Genomic DNA, 21,767 nt, shown 5'->3' on the forward strand with positions numbered 1-21,767 from the left:
GGAAAATACTATCACAGATCCTTAGACTAACATTTTTTTTGTTGATTCTTCAAAAACAAAGTAGTATCCAATATTTTTCCTATTTTATATACTATATAAATGTATATTTACATAAATATACATATATATACTATATATCATATGCTATAATTACCAAATATTTACTACATATGTTATAAAAACAAACCCATACAAATAAATTTGAGTATTTACATATTATTATAGAAATGAATTAAAGGAAAAATATAATTCCAGATGGTATTTAAGTTCTATTTTTTTATAAATGGGGGAAGCTAATATTAATTATCCTTACTAGGACATAAAATTTTCTTTAAAAGAATGAATGTTTATTTAATCCTTCCTTTTGAAACTGAAGGTAAAAAGAGACCAGTATTCTGATGAGTTTAATAAATGTTTAAAATGTGATATTTTGCAATGACCAGCAGAGTTTGGTGTCTAGTTTTAAGGTCATTCCTTCCATCTCATCCAGTTTGCGTGCCCTCGAGTCTTGTTTGTCTTAATCAACAGATTTTGTCAGGTTGTTTAAGTTAACATCTTTATAATGACAAATATCTGGTCTGTAAATTGGTGCCTACTTACAAACCTATTATATATTCATGGGTTTACGTGGCTTTACTAATATTAGAATATAAAGAGAAAATAAAAATATGTCAAAGAAAATATATCAACATATGCCTAAGTAGCTATATTAATTGAGCATTTAGTTCTGGGCATCCTGGCAAGATAGAAATGGAAACATGATAGATTATCTAACTGTCATGATCTGATAAAAACAATATACCTATTCTTCAAAGGAGATCATTTTTCTCCTGGTATTAAATCATCCAGCCAATGTATCAATTTAACAGACAATATAATGTTAAGTGGAATTCTTAAGTCATATCATGACGGCTTATTCAGGGAATCTACCAATATAGAATTGAAGACACATCAAATGGGTCTATTGCTAGTCACTTATCCCATCATGGCAAAAGAGTGACCTTTTGGTTTAAGAAAACTGATTTGGAAGGTATTATTTATTGATTGATTTATTTTATTATGTTATGTTAATCACCATACATTACATCAATAGTTTTTGATGTAGCGTTCCATGACTCATTGTTTGCGTATAACACCCAGTGCTCCATTCAGTATGTGCCCTCTTTAATACCCATCACCAGGCTAACCCAACTCCCCACGGCACCCCCCTAGAACTCTCAGTTTGTTTCTCAGAGTCCATAGTCTCTCATGGTTCGTCTCCCCCTCCAATTCCCCCCCTTCTTTTTTCCCTTCCTGCTATCTTCTTCTTCTTCTTTTTTTTTTTTTAACATATAATGTATTATTAGTTTCAGAGGTACAGGTCTGTGATTCAACAGTCTTACACAATTCACAGTGCTCACCATAGCACATACCCTGGTAAATATGTTCAGTTTTATTTCCAAATAAGTACATTTAATATATAAATTGGCTTCTTCAAGCATTGCCAAAAATGTTACAATGATTTCCACACTTCGACGTTTTCTTTTCTTTTGTTTTGTTTCTTCTGGGGCAATTTGCAATCTATAATCTGCTTGACCTTCCTCACATATATCATTCAATTCACCAAACATTTATGAAGCCACACTTACATTTTCCAGACACTTTGCTAGGGTCTGAGGACACCAGAGATTGAGCACTACTCATTGTTCTCAGTTGTGAAGCTAGGTTTGGGTTGCTCTTTGGGTTGACACACCCACTGTAGTGAATGTGTCTCTGCCAAAGGCAGTATCAGTACTAATCTCACTGTGGCAGCAACATTTTTAAAAAGATTTTATTTATTTATTTGACAGAGAGAGACACAGCAAGAGAGGGAACACAAGCAGGGGGAGTGGGAGAGGGAAGTAGGCTCCCCACTGAGCAGGGAGCCCGATGCGGGGCTCGATCCCAGGACCCTGGGATCATGACCTGAGCCAAAGGCAGACACTGAACGACTGAGCCACCCAGGCACCCCCAGAGTGGACATCTTAATGTGTCGTTCCTTTTGCAAGGAAATTTGTAGACACCTTTCAATAAACAACACTGTAGTTTAGTATGTTTCTAATTACTTCAATTTCATTCCCAAGTAGGAAGTATACTTATGAAAATGCCAATTTGACATTCCAAATGTGCCTTTTATTACAGACTTCACATAGCTCTCCTCTTTCCCCCATGATTCAAATATACAGATCTATCAGGACGAACATTTCTAAACTCAAACTTTCATCAGTATTTTCCAAGTGTCCAGGTGCACAGCTGGAGGTATCTGTCATTTCTCTCTCTCAAGACATACTTGGCCTAAACTGGCGGTTTCCATGTATCAGCATCAGTCATCCTTAATCCCCCAAATGTAACATGGGGAAGAATGAAATAAATCAGAGACTCTAATCTCACTTTCTGTTGTATCGGTCGTTTTGAGAGTGGGCAGATCAGCTTTGATAGTGGATTACTGGATGCCACATGTTCTCACTGGAACATCACAGATTGGATGTAACACAAAAATACATTTTTCTGATTTCTAAACAGCACCAGCTGAATCCATATTTCTCATGAATGTCCCACCACGGAATTTGGTATTCTCTTCATCATGTAGCCAGTTTATTAATTCTCTTTTAGCACAATTTCCAAGAATTTGCATCTGTCACTTGGAGCTGAGTATTATGAAGCTTCACCACTAATCTAGGCAATAGGAGCATGGTTGCATTGCTGCATTTCCCGACTTGGATGCCAATAAAATGTCTTTAAGTAGATTTAAGCTAGTTGGCTTCAACTTACATAGAGGAACTGCAACCAGCTATCTTTTGAGAGCTTACCTGAAGTCTCAAATTGGCAGCTTGAGCTCTTGTGTTTGTAGGAGGTAATGACCCTGATTTCTAGAGCTGGATTTTGACAACATTCTATCATTATATCTAGGTGTAAACAAAATGGAATTGGTTAGGATTACCCATTTTCTCAAAGTTCATGTATTTTTAGTGGGGCAAAAATGATCGACTCCCCCAAAATATTATCTGACTGATGTAGAGGGAAGAAAATTTCACTTAGTATTATCATTTTTGTATAATCATGCCAACTCAAACATATCCATATGTCTGGTCTATCAAAGCCAGTTAGCTGGCCAGATATCATTGAGAGAGGTTTTAATCATTTCAAATGAATTTAAAAAATTGTCTTTATTCACCTATTCACTCATTAATTTGAAAACTATAAAGCATATTAAGGAAAAGTGAGTTTAAGAGAAGACCTAAAAGACATCCAAATGGCCAACAGACACATGAAAAAGTGCTCAACGTTGCTTGGCATCAGGGAAATCCAAATCAAAACTTCAATGAGATATCACTTCCCACTAGTCAGAATAGCTACAATTAACAACTCAAGAAATGACAGATGTTGGCAGGGATGTGGAGAAAGGGGAACCCTCCTGCACTGTTGGTGGGAATGCAAGCTGGTGCAGCCACTCTGGAAAACGGTATGGAGGTTCCTCAGAAAGTTGAAAATAGAGCTACCCTGTGACCCAGCAATTGCACTAGTGGGTATTTACCCCAAAGATACAAATGTAGGGATCCGAAGGAGTACGTGCAGCCTCAAGTGGGGCTCAATCTCACAACCTGGAGATCATGACCTGAGCCAGGATCAACCGACTGAGCCACCCAGGTGCCCCAGGAGTGGGCTGCTTCTGCATGAACAGATGGTTAGGGGGATCTGAGAACGTAAGATTGTTTAATGTATTAACCCAGATATCTCCATCATATGACTAAGTCATTTTATTGCTCAGTCAGAACCTTGACTTTACATAGAACTATCTTGGTTCACTGTTAAACTTTCTTTGAATCTTTGAAGCTTTAATCCTTGGCCTGTTCTTCAGTTTTCACTGCTGTCCGGCTTTAATTAGAGCCTGCTATCCTACCCAGGGAAGCCCCCTAGCTTTCACATTTAGTTTTTAGTAGCTGTCTAATCACTGTTACCCTTTGGCTATCTTTTCTTAAAGTATCTATTTCACTTAGCAACAGTCATTTGATTTCACTGTCCTTTATGTCAATTGTTACCCCACATCTCTCAAAGTTGTAATACATTGCCCTAGCTTTCCACTGAAACCCCCTACCCTGCACTGCCATTTCACTGTGAGAGAAAGTTTTAACAGCAGTTTGACTCCCTTATGCCAGAGTCATCTGTGCTCATCTAATACTAGTGATGGTACCTAAATGTGAGCTAGCAGAGAATTAAGCTCCTGAATTCTATCTCTTATTTCTCTGAATAGTCCTGGCAACAGTGATTGCAGGTTGGGGTCCTGGGAAGCAGTATCTAAGAAGATTAACATGCAAAGACTCTATAATAGAGCACATGACAACCTCAAAAAGAAATGCAATGAGGCACGATTGGCCAGAAGGAGAGGGTGAACGGTGATGTCCTCCAAACAAAGCCCTAAGTAGAACCTACAAGGAACTCTGGAACTATGATGGCTCTTCAGTATTATGTATGTTGTGGTAAGGTATAGGTTTTATATTCTTGCAGCTACCATCATTACATGCAGCTTATCTCTAGGAAGGGGGTGTGACCTTGGCCAAAACATCTGATTCCAGCATGGGGCATTTTCCAGAGAGGGCTGTCATCTGAGAATAGTTAGGTAGCAACATTCTGAGAATCTGAGGGACTCAGTCTTTTAGTCCTGACGGGGAGTCTAGGTGGCACATCACAAAATCCACTCTGGAAATTTCAGAGGTAGTACTAGCCTCTGGGCATGCAGCCACTTTCAATAAGATAGAAAATAATGGCATGCTGGAAGCTATGGCAGATGACGTATAAACCTCAAGCAGTGTACCCAGGTCTCTATGGTTTTCTGGGGATTCAGATTAACTGAATCCTTTGGATAAGGACCACAAGCATTCTACAAAGGTTGGTAAGTCTGCTGAGAGGGAGGATCATTATAAGAACTGCTCAGAATTTAACAACACAGAAAATATCAGTACAAGTCTTCAGAATCAACTACCTAGACTCAGGCCAAACTTCAAAGGTTAAGGGTGCAGTCCTCCACAAGACTACTCTTCATTCAGACACCACAAGCCTGAGAGTTTCCAGGGCCACCCTCACTTCTGACAAACTGGCTACAAATTTGAGGATTTTCACTACCCACTCAGGTTTGATAATTGCTACCATTGACTCACAGAACTCAGGAAGGTGTACACTTAATAGAGTTTTATTACATCAGAGAAGATTCAAATCAGACAAGACACATAGATCAGGGTCTCAGAGGATTATAAACTCAAAGCTTCTAGTGTTCTTTCCTTATAGAGTCAGGATATGTCTCCCTTTCCACACATCAGTGTGTAATAAAGCACACAGTATATTGCCACCCAGGGATGATTTTTTGAGTTTAGGTCTCCAGAGTTTTTATTGGGGTTTCATTACGTAGACATGATTGATTGACCCCTCCTTCCCCTCCCTGAAAGTTGAGCTGATACCATATGGCTCAAAGCTGGATTCCCCTAACCATATGGTTGGTCTTTCTGGTTTGGTCAGTCCTTATCCAGATTCTTCTCTCAATAGCACTATCTGGAGTCCTATCTTGAGTCATCTCATTAACATAAATCACCATGCTCCACTATAAGTAACTATAAGCACTTGGAGAATTTCCAAGGATTTAGAAGCTACTTCCCAGAACTGGGGACAAAGGCAAGCCAAATCTTTTATTACAGAGAAACCATCCACTCCACTGAGCCAATGGGATCCAAAAGACTTTGTGGCTTAGAAGAATGCTTTTGTTCATGCTGTATATGACTCAGTACACTCCTTCATATAACTATTGGAAGGAGGAAAAATAGGGTGGGGGGTGGGTGAAAAGGGATAAGTACTTAGAAAAACTGATCTTCCCCATAAAATACTTTAATACCAGTCCTGAGACCAAATTGAATTTGGAATACATAGTGGGAAAAAATAGATTTTTTTTTCAATTCAAACTTAAATTTGTCTGATATCCAGTGGAATTAAGGCTCCCAAGGGAAGTCATAGAAAAAAAACCTCATAGAAAATAAAGAATTTTGTTTCTGCATTCATTAAAAAATAATATGAGTGTATTTGAGATGAAATTTTATATTTACTGAATATATATCAGCCACAAATCTAAAAGCTGCAGATAAAATTCATGAATAAACTTAAGTTCCCCCTCATAGAATTCACATTCTAGTGTGAAATATAAACATGTGCATAAACAATTATAATAAAGTATGAAACTTCTGTCATAGTATAGTAAAGAGTCCTATAGGAACACACAGATGAGGCTCCTAACCATTCTTGGAAGGTGTAATCAGAAAGATTCCCAGAAACAGTGTCTAAAATGAGACTTGAAGAATGAATCAATATTCTATCAGTGAATGGGGTCTTAGAATTAGACATAAACCAGAGGTTTTAGCGTTTCATTTCAAAGATATTGATTAGCTGTAGACTCTGATCCAAGAATGGGAAAGCATCTGACAGAACTTTCCAAATTACACAGATTTCTCTCATGTATCCAGTCTAAACACACATGACCAAATGATGCTAGTATGACTATAGGTCTTCTATTCCATGACACAAATTCTCTCCTTGGATCTGTTTAGTTCTGAAGTTCCTCAATAAGCAATATAAGATTTAGAAAGTATAATACAAATCTGTGATTAGCACAAAACTGAAAAGAATAATTAACACAGTATAAGATAGCATCAAAATTTGACAAGATTTTGAGAGGCTGGAGTAATCAAATAATGATATAAAATAATTAGACCCTGGTTCAAAGAAACAACAATAGACATAGAAATACTACAAGATATAACTTAGCACCGTAGGTGGTAAAAAAAAAATAGACACTAAGGATTTAGTTAATTCTATAGTTGATAGGAAATACAATATGCCTATCAAATGCCAATGCAATCTTGTGGGCTTTCTAGTAAAAATAGAATATCTGCAACATGAGAATGAAAGCTCTTTGTTGTGCTCTGTTTGGAATATTAGATTTGGTTCTGGGCACTATACATAATTTACACAAATTGGTTCTGCCCTCTGGTTTAAAAAATTAGCTACATAAATACAACTAACACAAGATATAAAGCACCATACGTTGGGCAATACAGTCAAGAATTTTGTCAATAGCATATTCAATGGGATTCATTAACATAATACACATTTCATGGGGTACCTACTGGGTAAATCACTGTGCCACAGATAGGAGACACTCAGTCTCTTAATCTTAAGGAGTTCATATTCCTGCATATATGTGAAATTTAGCCTGATTATGGACTGAGAGTCAAATATAAATCAGAACAGAAAAACTATCCTTGGAATACTTGGATCAATATTGAGGATGGCTGCAATTTGAGTAATCAACAGTGACTTATAAATTATTTAAGCCATGTAAAGAGCAATTAGAAAAAAATTAAGGGTTTAAGGAAGGTGTAATATGTATTAATTCTAGACTCACTACAATGATCACATCCCCTCAAAAAAAAAAAAAGAACTACTGATCATTCAAAGCTCAGTTTATTAAACTTATTAACTGATATGGAAAACATCACCTTTATAAACTCTTAATATATCAAAGAGGGAGGAAAGGAAAGGGTATTTATAGGTTTTACTTCCTGGACTCCAGGGGTTTAATACAGGACTTACAAGGCAAGAAAAAATGATTGAGAATTCATGTCAGAGTTCATGACATCCTGGCTTAAGATTGGTTGACATACCAAGGCCAAAGTTTTAAAACCAATCTTGGTGAGCTATTGTCCTGAGAAGCAAACTATTTGTCCAAGTTAGCAGACTGTTGTCCTGATTAGATAACTATTTGCCCAGATGAGCAAACTCAGGTAAATTGGTTTGCAGATTTCCTGAAGTAAACAATTTTTTCACTAGTTTGCAGTCTTATCTCCCTAAGAATTTCCTGCAAATAGCTAAGTTTTGTTGACACAAATTGTCTTGGTACCTACACTGGGTTATTTTCCAGGTGAAGCTAGAGAATATATATTTAAAGATTATATTTATTTAAAGACTTTATTTATGTATGTATGTATGTATGTATTTATTTATTTATTTATTTATGAGAGACAGAGAGCACACACAAGTGGGGCGAGGAGCAGGGGGGTAGGGAGAAGCAGACTCCCCGCTGAGTAGGGAGCCCAACGTGGGGCTTGATCCCAGGACCTGGAGATCATGAGCTGAGCCTAAATCAGACACTTAACCTACTGAGCCACCCAGGCACCACTAGAGAATATATTAAAGCCATCTTTGGTGGTCATTTTGTAAGTATACAATGAACCCCACCCAAAATTTGATTTGGGTATTGAAACTGATGACATAACACATATACCAAGAGGATTATAAAAGTTTATATCTTGACTTGAGGTCTCTGGGGAGAACAGAGTAAACCTCTTAAGCAAGTCTTAAATGGCTTGAAAAAGTAAGGAAAGATCGGCTCAGATTTTTTATTGTGGTTAAAAAGTAGGGCTGACTTGATTAGACATTTCTCCAAAGAAGACATACCAATGATCAACAGGTATATGAAAAGATGTTCAATGTCACTAGTCATCAGGGAAATGCAAATCAAAACCACTGTGAGATATCATCTAACACCTGTCAGGATGATTATTATCAAAAATTGTAAACAAACAAAGATATCAAGTATTGGTAAGGATGTGAGGAAATTGCAGTCCTTCCACACTGTGGTGAGAATGCAAAATGAAAATAGTATGGAGGTTCCTCAGAAAAGTAAAAATAGACCTGTCGTATTATCCAGCAATCCCATTTCTGGGCAGATATCCGAAAGAATTGAAATCAGATCTCAAAGAGATATTAGCATTCCATGTTCATTGCAACATTATTTACAATAGTCAAGATGTGGAAACACTGTCTATCAACAGATGAATGGATAAAGAAAATGTGGTATGTATCTATAACGGAGTACTATAGTAACTTAAAAAAGAAAGAAATTATGCAATATACAACATGGATGAACTGGAATTATGCTAAGTGAAATAAGTCAGTCACAGAAAGACAAACACTGCATGATTCCACATATATGGGATATTTAAAATAGTCAAAATCATAGAATCAAAGAGTGGAGTAGTGGTTCAAAGAGAGGGAAACATGAGGAGTTACTAATCAATGAGCATCAAGTTTCAGTTATGTAACATGAAAAAGCTCTAAAGATCTGCCATACAATGTTGTGCCTATAGTCAACAATAATGCATTGTACACTTAAAACAATGTATTAAGAAGGTAGAACTCATGTTAAGTTTCTTACCACAGTAAAATAAAGTTTTGGGGTTTTTTTAATAATAAACAAAGTACCGAAAGACATGAAAATAAAAACGGAGTTAAAGTGAATTTCCTGAACAAGGGCAGGAATTTCATGGTCTGGGTCTCCCTCCAGCACCAAAGGAGTGAACACCCAGAATTTCTTACGAGTTTGCCCAAGAGTGGAGCAGAAGGGCAAGAAGGAGACTTGAGGTTTAAAAGACATTAATAGTCAAATATCAAAAAATGAAGTAAGACTTCTTATTATGTCCTGATCCATTTTCAGCCAAAACTATGATTTGAGAATGTTGAACAACTTTGTAATGTTTAGGACTCACTCATCAAGAATGGTGCAATACCAGGAGATAAATTTTGTGGTAACAACATCACCGGAGACATCTAAAGGAAAAGAGTGTGAGACTGAGCATAAATGGGGCATCTTTTTTTGTAAGCTCTGTAAAAACAAGACAGTTTTGGAATATACACCATCAGTTCCTTAATTCTTTGCCAAACTCTAACTTGTAAAAGTTTGGTTGAAAATCTAGCAAATAGGAATTGTCTGCATAGATTGTTTCAGTGCAGAAACAAAACTCCCACCGTAGGTATGTTATGATTTCTGGATCTCTGGCCTGTTGTGTTTGCCATCTGAAAAAGTCACTTAGAAAACCTGCAGATTTGTTACAAGAAACTGGTACATGAGAAAAACAAGCACCCAAATGAAAGAATACAAACCCAGTAGTCTGTCTTAGGACATATTTTAGCCAAAGTGTGGGCAAATACTTTCCAGGTGTTAAGATTTATATCAAAGAGTGACTGAGGATGGAAAAGGCAACATTAAGAATAGGGACTTTATCACTGTCAAGAAGTATTATGTGTCTGTAAAGAAGTCACAAATCTTAAACAAGCATAAAGAAGAAAAAAAAAATCTTATCATTTGCAACAACACTGAGGGACCTAGAGAGTATTAAGTGAAATAAGTCAGAGAAAGATAAATAACATACGATTTCACTAATATGTAGAATTTAAAAACAAACAAACAAGCCAAAAACAAACTCTTAGATACAAAGGACAAACTGGTGGTTGGTAAAGGGGAAGGGAATAGGAGGACAGGTGAAATAAGTGAGGGATCAAGAGGTACAAAATTCCAATAAATAAATAAATAAACAAACAAACTTCCAATAAATAAATAAATAAACAAACTTCCAATAAATAAACACATACATACATACACTGGTATGTAACGTACAGCATAGAGAATATAATCAATAATATTTGAATAATTTTGTGTAATGACAGACGGTAACTAGACCTATTGAGGTGATCATTTTGTACTATATAAAAATATTGAGGGCGCCTGGGTGGCTCAGTTGGTTAAGTGACTGCCTTCGGCTCAGGTCACGATCCTGGAGTCCTGGGATCTAGTCCCACATCGGGGTCCTGGCTCAGCGGGGAGCCTGCTTCTCCCTCTGACCCTCTCCCCTCTCATGCTGTTTCTCTCTCTCTCTCTCTCTCAAATAAATAAATAAATAAATAAAATCTTTAAATAAAATATTGAATCAATATGTTGTACCCCTGAAACTAATATAATATTGTTATGTTAATGATAATTTAAAAAATATTTTATCTGCAAAAAAAAAATAGGGACTTTATCACTGTCAAGAGGTATTATGTGCCCATAAAAAATCACAAATCTTTTTTTTTTTCTTTTTTTGTCAGAGAGAGAGCACAAGCAGGGGAATGGCCGGCAGAGGAGAAGTAGGCTCCCCACAGAGCAAGGAGCCTGACACAGGACTCGATCCCAGGACCTGGGATCACAATCCAAGCCAAAGGCAGACGCTTAACTGACTGAGCCACCCACGTGTCCCAAAAAAATCACAAAAATTAAACAAGCAAATGGTAAGGAAAATATCTAAGAAGGTAAAGGGACACAAAAGCACAGAGATTAAGCATAACAATCCATAGCTCTGTTTATCTTTTTTTTTAATTTTATTATGTTATGTTAATCACCATACGTTACATCATTAGTTTTTGATGTAGTGTTCCATGATTCATTGTTTGCGTATAACACCCAGTGCTCCATTCAATACATGCTTTCCTTAATACCCATCACTGGGCTAACTCATCCGCCCACCCCTCTCCCCTCTAGAACCCTCAGTTTGTTTCTCAGAGCTCTGTTTATCTTGTTCTATGGAACTTGGGCAGAAGTTGTCCACTTTGAGCTGTCACTCAACTGCTTGATTAGACAGTATCATGTAGAAGCTGTCCCTTTTCTGAAGTCAGATGCTTCTGGAAGCTTCTCCTTAAACCGTCAGTTTGAGTTCTCTTACTGACACAGTCTCAGTAATTTGAAGATGACTTATGTCTATTTAATTGAGGGATATGAATCCAAGGATCAATACCCTAAGGGCCACTCAACGTTCAGGGGCAGACATTCTTGAACGTCTTTTCCAGGTTGCAAGTTGTGAAGAAATTATTTCACACGATATTCACAAAAAAAGTTTCTGATATCTTTTAGTAATATGATCACATGAGGCCTTTAAAATATTTCACTATATTAGTCTGTACTAAGGCAGCCTCTGGGATTGAGGATGATATTCACAGAGTTCAAAACTATCTGAATGTTGGCTCAAATTTGAAAATTCCATTTGTCCTTTCTAAATTATCTGAAGGTTGACAGTGACATGGACATTGGAGTTTTTGAATTAAATATAATGACTTACAAAGCTCCTTAATAACAGAAGTGAATGCTGCTATCCTCAGAAAAAGAGCATTGCGATTCCTTAAGAGAAGAAATAAAAAGTCAAACAAATTTTTAAAAAGTCAAGCAACTTTTTGTTTTCTTATCCCTATAAGAGCTGAGCCTTCTATTCATCTTCACTACAAATATGTAATAAACGAAACATATTCATAAGCCCATTGCTGGAGCAATTGTTTAAAATTCATTGAGAGGTGCTCAAAGAAGCTTCAAGGGTTTGACCCAGTCCCTTTCACACCTTTACAAGTTCGTCAGCATGGCATTGCAATCACCTAGGACATTGACAACAGCCACTCTTGACTATGCATTTAAAGTTTCTGCAGAATATTGTTCTAATACTTTTTTAAGAAAACTTTATAACCAACGTGGGGCTAGAACTCAATGACCCCAAGATCAAGTGTTGCATGCTCTACAGACTGAGCCAGCCAGGTGCCCCTCAGAATATTGTTTTAAGATAACAGCAAGTTTATACCTGCTATGAAGATAATATTGAAGAGCCTTGTTCAATATAGTATGTTAGCAAACATTGTTAGAATGGTAGAGAATAGGATCTTCTTTTGAGACATAACATAAAATCAATCCAGGAAAATATAGTCAATAATTACCCTGGGAGTAAGAATATGTTGCAAATACTAAGAACACTGAAAAAATCCTTAGAGCCTTTATATCCTAAAGTATAGTATGAGTATTCCTGGTTAATAAGATCATTGAAACCTAGGGGCACCTGGGTGGCTCAGTCAGTTAGGCATCTCTCTGCCCCTGGCTCTTGTCATGATCTCAGGGTCCAGGGATAGAGTCCCCGTGTGGGGAATCCCTGCTCAGCAGGGAGTCTGTTTCTCCCTCTCCTTCTGCCCCTCTCCACAGTTCGTGCACTCTCTCTTTCAAATAAATAAATAAAATCTTAAAAAAAAAATTATTGAAACCTAGACAAAAACCTTATCGACTATTATACCAATCTGTGTGTTTAAATTTTAGTATATTTTAGCCTCAAAAATATGAAATCACTGAAATATATTTATATTAACACATTTTACTTATAAAATTAACTTAGAAAAAGTAAACTTCCTTTGAAATTTGTTGTTTTTTTAATCCTAAATTCTTTAAACAAAAATATGAAGAATGCCAAACAAATCTACTTATTTCTGTTATCCATTATTTTAAAACGTAAAGAGGCAAAGTTTTGTATTTCTTAGTACTTTCTCAGAAAATCCAAAAACTGTTTAAGACCTTAATGTATAAAGATGAAAGATATCTTAATAATTTTATTACTTGGAATTTGGGACATGAGCCAGAAGTTGTCAGAAGAAATTAAATATAATGGCTTATAAAGCTCCTTAATAACAGGTTTGGTAAATTGAATCTAAGTTATAAGTATGTAAAGGTAACAAATAACTAAAGGTAAAATTTGAAAGCACTTAGCAATGGCAAAGATTATTAGAAACTTTTAACTTTTGGGGGCATCGGTTAGGCATCTGACTTGATTTCGGCTCAGGTCCTGATCTTGGAGGTAGTGGGATCAAGCCCCCTGATGGGCTCTGAGCTCAGTAAGGGAGTTGGTTTGTCCCTCTCCCACTGCTCCTCCCTCTGCTTACCCCGCACCCCCACCGCTCACGCTGACTCTCTCTCTCAAATAAATAAATAAAACCTTTTTTATAAAAAGAAACTTTTAACTTGTTTTCAAGAATAAGAATTTTTTTCTAAAATAATTCAGAAGTATGTCAAAAATACAAAAAGTTGAAGAAATATTTTAAATGATGAAATTGAAATGATGTGAAATAATTTTTTCTCACCTTTATGGACTTAGGAGTCAGTATATAAAGTTACCTGGATAAGTTTAGCTAACTAATAACTGATGCTTATGGTCAATCCAATTTAGTATTTTTTCTTTAATACAACAGCAACCATTTGAGGTGAGTACTTGATTATTCTGGTAATCTTAATAATAAACTGGTTTAATCAATAAGTGAGATGATAAAATTCAATAGTAGTCGATTTTTTTCTTTTGCCAAAACATTAGCTAATCCACAGGATCTAGTTACATACTAAGAAGAGACAATGCAAAGAAGAAGGAAGAGGAGGGGGAGGAGAACTATTGCAGCTCTTAAAAATAAGGAGCTTGGGTGGCACCTGGGTGGTTCAGTCGTTAAGCGTCTGCCTTCGGCTCAGGTCATGATCCCAGGGTCCTGGGATGGAGCCCCGCAAGGGGCTTCTTGCTCCGCAGGAAGCCTGCTTCTCCCTCTCCCACTCCCCCTGTTTGTGTTCCCTATCTCGTTGTGTCTCTCTCTGTCAAAAAAATAAACAAAATCTTTAAAAAAAAAAAAAAAGTAAGGAGCTTGGATTATCAAAGAGAAGAGGCTACCTTCCTTGATTTTTTTTATCCAGAAAATTTTAAAAATGTTTTTTTATTTTGTCTATTTCTGTAACCTTGCTTTCAACAGCATTGCACCTATTATATAGATCCCTACAATGAAGGGAAAGTAAAGAAGCAACATATTCTCTGGGTGCTAAAATTCAGTTTGTGGAAATATATCTAGAAAATGTTGATCAACTAAGAGACTCTTAATCTCAGGAAACAAACTGTGGGTTGCTGGAGTGGAGGGGGGTGGGAGGGATGGGGTAGCTGGATGATAGACATTGGGGAAGGTATCTACTATGGTGAGCACTGTGAATTGTGTAAAACTGATGAATCACAGACCTGTACCCCTGAAACAAATAATACATTACATGTTAATTAAAAAATTTTTTTAAAAAATGAAAATGATCAATTAAAAGAGCCCTAAAGTGAAATCAACAAAGTGAGGTGACCTCTCATGGCTTCCGCCAGGGCTTATCATAATGTTATTGATGCTGCGACATGAGTCAACTGGCTGGGACTTCCCAAGGTCCAGAGGACACTCAAGGCTACTTGGTCTCTACCCTCATTTACTGAATCTGCAAGGAATTCTATCAATTACTCATTCAGCAGTTTTGCAAACATCCTTCAAGTCCTTGCATGTGTCTGTACCTTCATAGCTATTGAAGGAAGATATGAAGAAATACCTCACTCCTTGCTTTTGAAGACTCCAATCATCTACTTTTCAGACATGTAAGCTGCTACAATGTGATCTGATCAACCCGTAAGAGAGGTAGACAGAGTGGAGGGGCTGAGAGGCAACCAGTCTGAGTGTGGTTGGAGGGATGGCTCCTGGAGGGAGGGCTTGAAGTGAGTCTTAAGTACAGGAGCTGTCCAGGAGACACTGGGGAAGGGAGGTCACTCAGTAGGAATCCCACAAAATCACACAGGCAGATGAAGTGACTGACTCACTACTGAATTTTAGAGACTGTCTTCAGTCCAGTTAAGTTTCTCTTAATTAGATAGGGTTCATTTTAGGGACTGAAATATATGTGAAGCTTCAAGTGGGAGGTGAGTGGCAGACGTGTGAGGAAAGCAGGGAGAAGCAAATGTTAGAAACCAGACTGGGTCTGATTTTATCAGTATTCCTAGAAAAAGCTAGTCATTTGTGATTTTTTTAAACATAATTATTGCTACTCCAGATCATTCTTCTACAAAGACACAAATTATCCAAGTGACTATAAAATACTCTCCCAAAGTATTTTAAACTGGGAAAAATAGGATATAAAGAAGGTGCACGTTCTGCCTGAATATGTCACACTGCTCTTACCAAACTCTCATTTTTTAAGTTCCAGGAATGTATCTGCTTTTTCACATTTAAATATGTGAAAAGAAATGCAGACTGTAGTGGTAGGACAATAAAGTCATGTTGAACTTCTCACACAATTGCTTTTGTGATGTTCAAAGCAGTTATTCTTGCTGTCAGCAGGAATAAAATATACTACCACTGAAGAGTGCAAAAAAAATTAAATGTGTTCCTGGGAATTACAACATAAGCTGCATGCAAATAACCTCACAATATCTAAGGCCTGTCCCCTATTTGGTACTGCTGATGTTTCAGTTTTAATTTGTTGAGGCTTTCTGGTTTGTTTTTAATTTCCTAAAAGCTGAAGCAGAATCTATCTATCAGCTTACGTCTAAAATAACTGGGTTAGGGGCGCCTGGGTGGCTCAGTTGTTTAAGCATCTACCTTCCACTCAGGTCATGATCCTGGGGTCCTGGGATTGAGCCCCACATTGTCCATTGTTGGGCTCCCTGCTCAGTGGGAAGTCTGCTCTCCCTCTGCCCCTCCCCCTACTCGTGCACATGCGCGCATGCTCTCTCTCTCAAATAAATAAATAAAAACCTCTAAAAAAATAAATGAAAAATAAAATAAAATGGTCCTGGGCTGGGGGGGGGGGCGGATATAACTAGTGCACTTAATAAAAATATTTCTCTCTAAAAATGAAAAGCATTGTTATAAAAATTAAAACAAGTTTTACAACCAATAGTTTTTGGGTTTTTTTTAAAGATTTTATTTATTTGACAGAGAGAAACACAGCGAGAGAGGGAACGATCAGGAGGAGTGGGAGAGGGAGGCAGGGGGAGTGGGAGAAGGAGGCAGGGGGAGTGGGAGAGGGAGGCAGGGGGAGTGGGAGAGGGAGAAGCAGGCTTCCCACAGAGCAAGGAGCCCAATGTGGGGCTCAATCCCAGCACCCTGGGATCATGACCTGAGCCAAAGGCAGATGCTTAATGACTGAGCCACCCAGGCGCCCCACCAATAGTCTTTTGAAGACTAACATTTGGATACAGGCTTCATAAGCAGACTTTGGTGTTGTGACAGTGTATCTCACAAAAGGGGCATGTGGGTCCTTCAACAAAATATATGACTCCTAAAGACCTCTCATTATTGTATGCAAATATTATAAAATAATCAGGTAACGATCTGCTGTTTGAAATTCTGTTTTTGCTATGGCTGTAACTACTTCCCCAACAAAGTCTTATCCAGGTCCAAGATCATCTATTCTTTTAAAAAGTAGTAAATAATAATACACATACTAATTATAGTAACATATGCAAAATTTAAATATCCATATGATCCATAATTCTTTGAAAACACAATAATCTGTGGGATTGTAGAGAAAAATTTTTTTTTAAGATTTTATTTATTTATTTGACAGAGAGACACAGCGAGAGAGGAAACACAAGCAAGGGGAGTGGGAGAGGGAGAAGAAGGCTTCCCGCTGAGCAGGGAGCCCAATGCGGGGCTCGATCCCAGGACCCCAGGACCATGACCTGAGCCAAAGGCAGACGCTTAACGACTGAGCCACTCAGGCGCCCCGAGAAAATATTTTTTATATTTCTGCATAGTTAAAGCTTTCTGGGTAAATCTTACAGAAATTTGCAACACGAGTAAATTTGTAAATATAATTTATGACTGATTTAGATAGTAAGAGAATTCCATAGAAATTTATCCGGGGGGGGCTGGGGATTTGAGAATTAGGACCATAAAGATATAATATAAAGATATTATAAAGCTAGAGGCAATGATCTTATCTTCCCCCTGGAGAAGTTTATACTCACTGCAGGGTTAGAGCAAAATCATCCTTCCTAAGGAGCAAAGCACCCAGGTTCTTTTTTCCTGGGTTCCTCACATATTATACAAACCAGTATATGTAGGATAACATCTGAATCTCATTGCTTTATCCCAGCATTAAGTAATTGGGGTACTGGGAAACCACATGCTTTATTTGTTATGTGTAAACAATAATATTCTGTCCTGAAACTTTTTGTGTGCATTTAGGATAAAATTAATAAATATAGATATTAAAAATCTTACTCTCTAGGGTGCCTGAGTGGCTCAGTTGGTTAAGCATCTGCCTTCGGCTCAGGTCATGATCTCAGGGCCCTGGGATCAAGCCCCACGTAGGGCTCTCCTCTCAGTGGGGAGTCTGCTTCTCCCTCTCCCTCTGCCTCACCCCCTGCTCGTGTTCTCTCTCTCTTTCAAATAAATAAGTAAAATCTTTTAAAAAAATTGTACTCTCTCACCCATTTACCAAGATTTAACTTTTGAGCTGTTTCTTCTCATATTGATCTCCTTATTTCAAATACAAATTTTGTACTGCTTATTTAAGTATAAATTCAATTAGGTAAGCAGAAGCCAGCTGATATCTTTCAATGGTTTTAATACAAGAAATTAAAAGTTTATGTAACTTTTAGAAAAGCTGGGGAGGAAAAGTCTGGAAAACAGCCAATGAAGATCTTAGCTTAAGCATGTAAACAAGTGGGTCATATATGTTTATCCCAAAGCCACTGCAAATCTCAAGAATCTCTGGGCCATTCCTATTCAAATATTTCGGTATCAGCACCAATGAAGGTGAGTCTCAAGAAGTTCAGTTAGAGGCTTCTTGAAATCTCACATCAGTCAAGTGTCTATCCTTAATTCCCACCTGGTAATAAAGGCTTGTCCCTCTTCTCTACCTTTCAAATCTCATAAAAATATTACTCAATGGTTGAAGAATGTGGAGATGGGGAACCTGGAAAATATAGTTTTTGATTTCCACTTCTTAGACATCTTAAAAGGATTTGGCTACAATGCCTGTCAAGTTGACAACAATCTAGCCCACTATTATATCCTGATGCATCAATGTTAAACATAATCTATTGTATATTATGATATACTTTATTTGAACTCCCTTAAACTCCTCCTTCTTTCTCTCCCCTATCCTGCTATTATGGTTAAGTTTTAACTTTGATTAAATCTATATTCAATGTTTGCAGTTTAACATAACTGTAAGTTTATCTACTACCAAGAAAAGTAGTATATGATTAAACTTCATTTTCTTAAAACTTTTATTTATAATTCCATTTCTTAAAACTTGTTTTTCCTAGAGTTAATAATTGCAGCATTTTTTCATTTGCTTTGTTTTGTGTTGCATGTTTGTGTGTTTTAGTATCTACCATTGACTGTTTCCAAACTCATACTTGGAGCTCTTACATAATTCTTAGTATTATTTTTTACATGATCAAATGAATTATATAATCTATCTGTTCTAATTTCCCCCCTCTTCACTCCATGACATTCTTCCTAGAGCTTAGCTGTTACTGTCTGATATAGTTATTCTCCTGGCCCATTGCAGAGATTTTGATATAGGACTGCTTCTTTCTGTTCTCCTATGTTTAATCCCTGTTTCCTTCTAGGTTTCTCCCTCTTTCTTGGTTTACCGTTTTTATATTGATGGAGCACATTCTCTGATAGCTTTCTAACCATCAGTGCAGAGGAAGTTATAGTATGGAAGGAAAAATTGGCATGGGAACAAATTGTCAACTAGTAGGCTTTATTGGAAGATAATTTTGTGGCAAGTAGGCTTTATTTGTGGATCACCAAAAATCAGGGTCTCACAAATTTTCTCTACAACCAGTTTTTGTGAAGAATAACATACTGTGTAAAAGAAATCATATCTGGCTGCATGAATTCTAAGATCAGGTAGAAATAGGGACTGAAGTTTCTACCATTCTGTAAGCAGATTTTCATTTAATTCACTTACTTTCAACCATCTAACTCATTGTTGACTTCTGTGATAATTTGTGTTCCTGAGTTGTCCTTACTGGTTTAATTTCCTTAAAAGATGGAATTCTGGTCAGAGACTGGGGAGGGGATGGGATGAGGAAAGAAAGGGAGAGTAAGTTGTCTGGCTTATGGGTTGGAGAAGGGCTCAAGGTCCACTGTTTTTTATATAAATTTCTACCATTCACCATTTTTCATCCCACAATTCACCATGTTTTGTTTCTTCCATGGTAAAACTTGTAACAAATTTAGAGCCTGTCTTTTATTCTGCAGGGCAAATGAGTTCATTCCTCATTAATTTCCTTTTGGATAGTCTGAGTTGGTTAACAATTGCAGCTCCTACTCTGCTCAAACAAGAGATGAGGTCTCGGGTTTAGACTGTCATTCAAAGTCACAAGGCACAGTAGTCTTCAATAAATACAAAGCTTATTTAGGTTTAAGAAAGAATAAAGGGGTGCCTGGGTGTCTCAGTTGGTTAAATGTCTGCCTTCAGTTCAGGTCATGATCCCAGAGTCCTGGGATCCGAGCCCCGCATCTGGTTCCCTGCTCAGTGGGGAGTCTGCTTCTCCATCTCCCTCTGCCCCTCCCCCACCCGTTCTCTCTCTCTCTCTCCTTCTGCCCCTCTCCCCACTCGTTCTCTCTCTCTCTCACTCTCTCTCACTATCTCTCTCTCAAATAAATAAAATCTTAAAGAAAGACAGAAAGAAGGAAAGAAGAAAGAAAGAAAAAGAAAGAAAGAAGGAAGAAAGGAAAGAAAGAAAGAAAGAAAGAAAGAAAGAAAGAAAGAAAGAAAGAAAGAAAGAAAGAAAGAAAGAAAGAAGAGAAAGAGAAAGAAAGAAAGAAAAAAGAAGAAAAGAAAAGGAAAAAAAGAAATCATGGCAGGTACAACAGCATAGCCAAGATCTCACGACTTCCAAGTGTGGTTATAAGAGATGATACTGAGTGGGTAAGGATCACCTCAACTCCAGGAAGCCATCAGCTCTGCGGTCCCTATGACTTTTCTATATTGCTAGTTATCCAGGCCCTTGCATTCTTTGTCTGATGTTCCTGAAACTCATTGTTCATAAGTCACTAACCAATTAGAGGTTAGAAATCAATTAAAGGATAGTCAATTAAGTTTCTACAACTATGTTCAGCCCATAACAAATTCAAGAGTACTTTCATTTTTCGTGAATCTGACATCTCCTATATATTCTTTGAATCTAAAAGTATTTGTGTAAGTTTCCAACTTTGTGTAACAAACTACTGCAGACTAGGTGACTTGACAGAAATTTATGCCTTTCACACTTTTGGAGAGTAGAAGTCCAAGATCAAGGAGTCAGCAAGGTTGGTTTCATTCTGAGGCTTTTCCCTTGGTTTGTAGATGGCTGTCTTCTTGTATTTTCACACAGCCTGTCTTCTCTGTATGCCTATGTCCTGATCTTCTCTTCCTAAAAGTACACCAGTCATATTGGATTATAAACCATCCTCATGACCTCATTTAATATTAATTGCTTCCTCAAAGATCCTATCTTTAAATATAGTCACATTCTGAGTTACCAAGGGTTAGGACTTCAACATATGAATTTTGGAAGAACACAATTCATCCTGTAAAGCCTCCAATCCTCAGGCATCCCAGTGGCCAAAGGAAAGGATCAGACAACCTGTTAACCTTTTTCTTTGGCCATTCATCTTTGTCCATATTCCAAAAATTTTTATCCCTTCATCTCTCCTCTCCTATCCTTTTTGTCCTTCTGGTTTCTATCTCTTTATCTCTCTTTTTATCATTTTAGCAGTTTATTAAACCAGTAGAAATAAATGTGTGTATTTAATATTTGTGTTTAACCATGTGCAACCAGAAATACCCACTCCCAGATTCAACCATTTTTGAGCCAAATAAATAGAAAAGATTTTTTTCTCCTGAATAATGTTCTAAAATCAGAGAAAAAATTGGAAACCAAGGATAACTATTTAACAGTCATTTAGCTTTGCTAAATAAATGCTTTATTGTATTTTTAAAAACTGTATCTAATAGCCAGAAATGGCAGAATATTCCAACAGGAATTTTCAAGGCTATAATAAACACAGCAAATGACTCAATGCTGTAACTCAGCAGGAAAAGAGACAAACCACAGAACTTTAGGGGTTTTTTTAATTATTTTTTTTTATATAGTGTTCCATGATTCATTGTTTGCGTATAACACCCAGTGCTCCATTCAATACATGCCCTCTTTAATACCCACCACCAGGCTAACCCATCCCCCCACCCTCCTCCTCTCTAGAACCCTCAATTTGTTTCTCAGAGTCCATAGTCTCTCATGGTTCGT

The sequence above is a fragment of the Leptonychotes weddellii genome, chromosome 1, assembly GCF_054177405.1.
Source record: "Leptonychotes weddellii isolate Sample4059 chromosome 1, ASM5417740v2, whole genome shotgun sequence".
Taxonomy (NCBI): domain Eukaryota; kingdom Metazoa; phylum Chordata; class Mammalia; order Carnivora; family Phocidae; genus Leptonychotes; species Leptonychotes weddellii.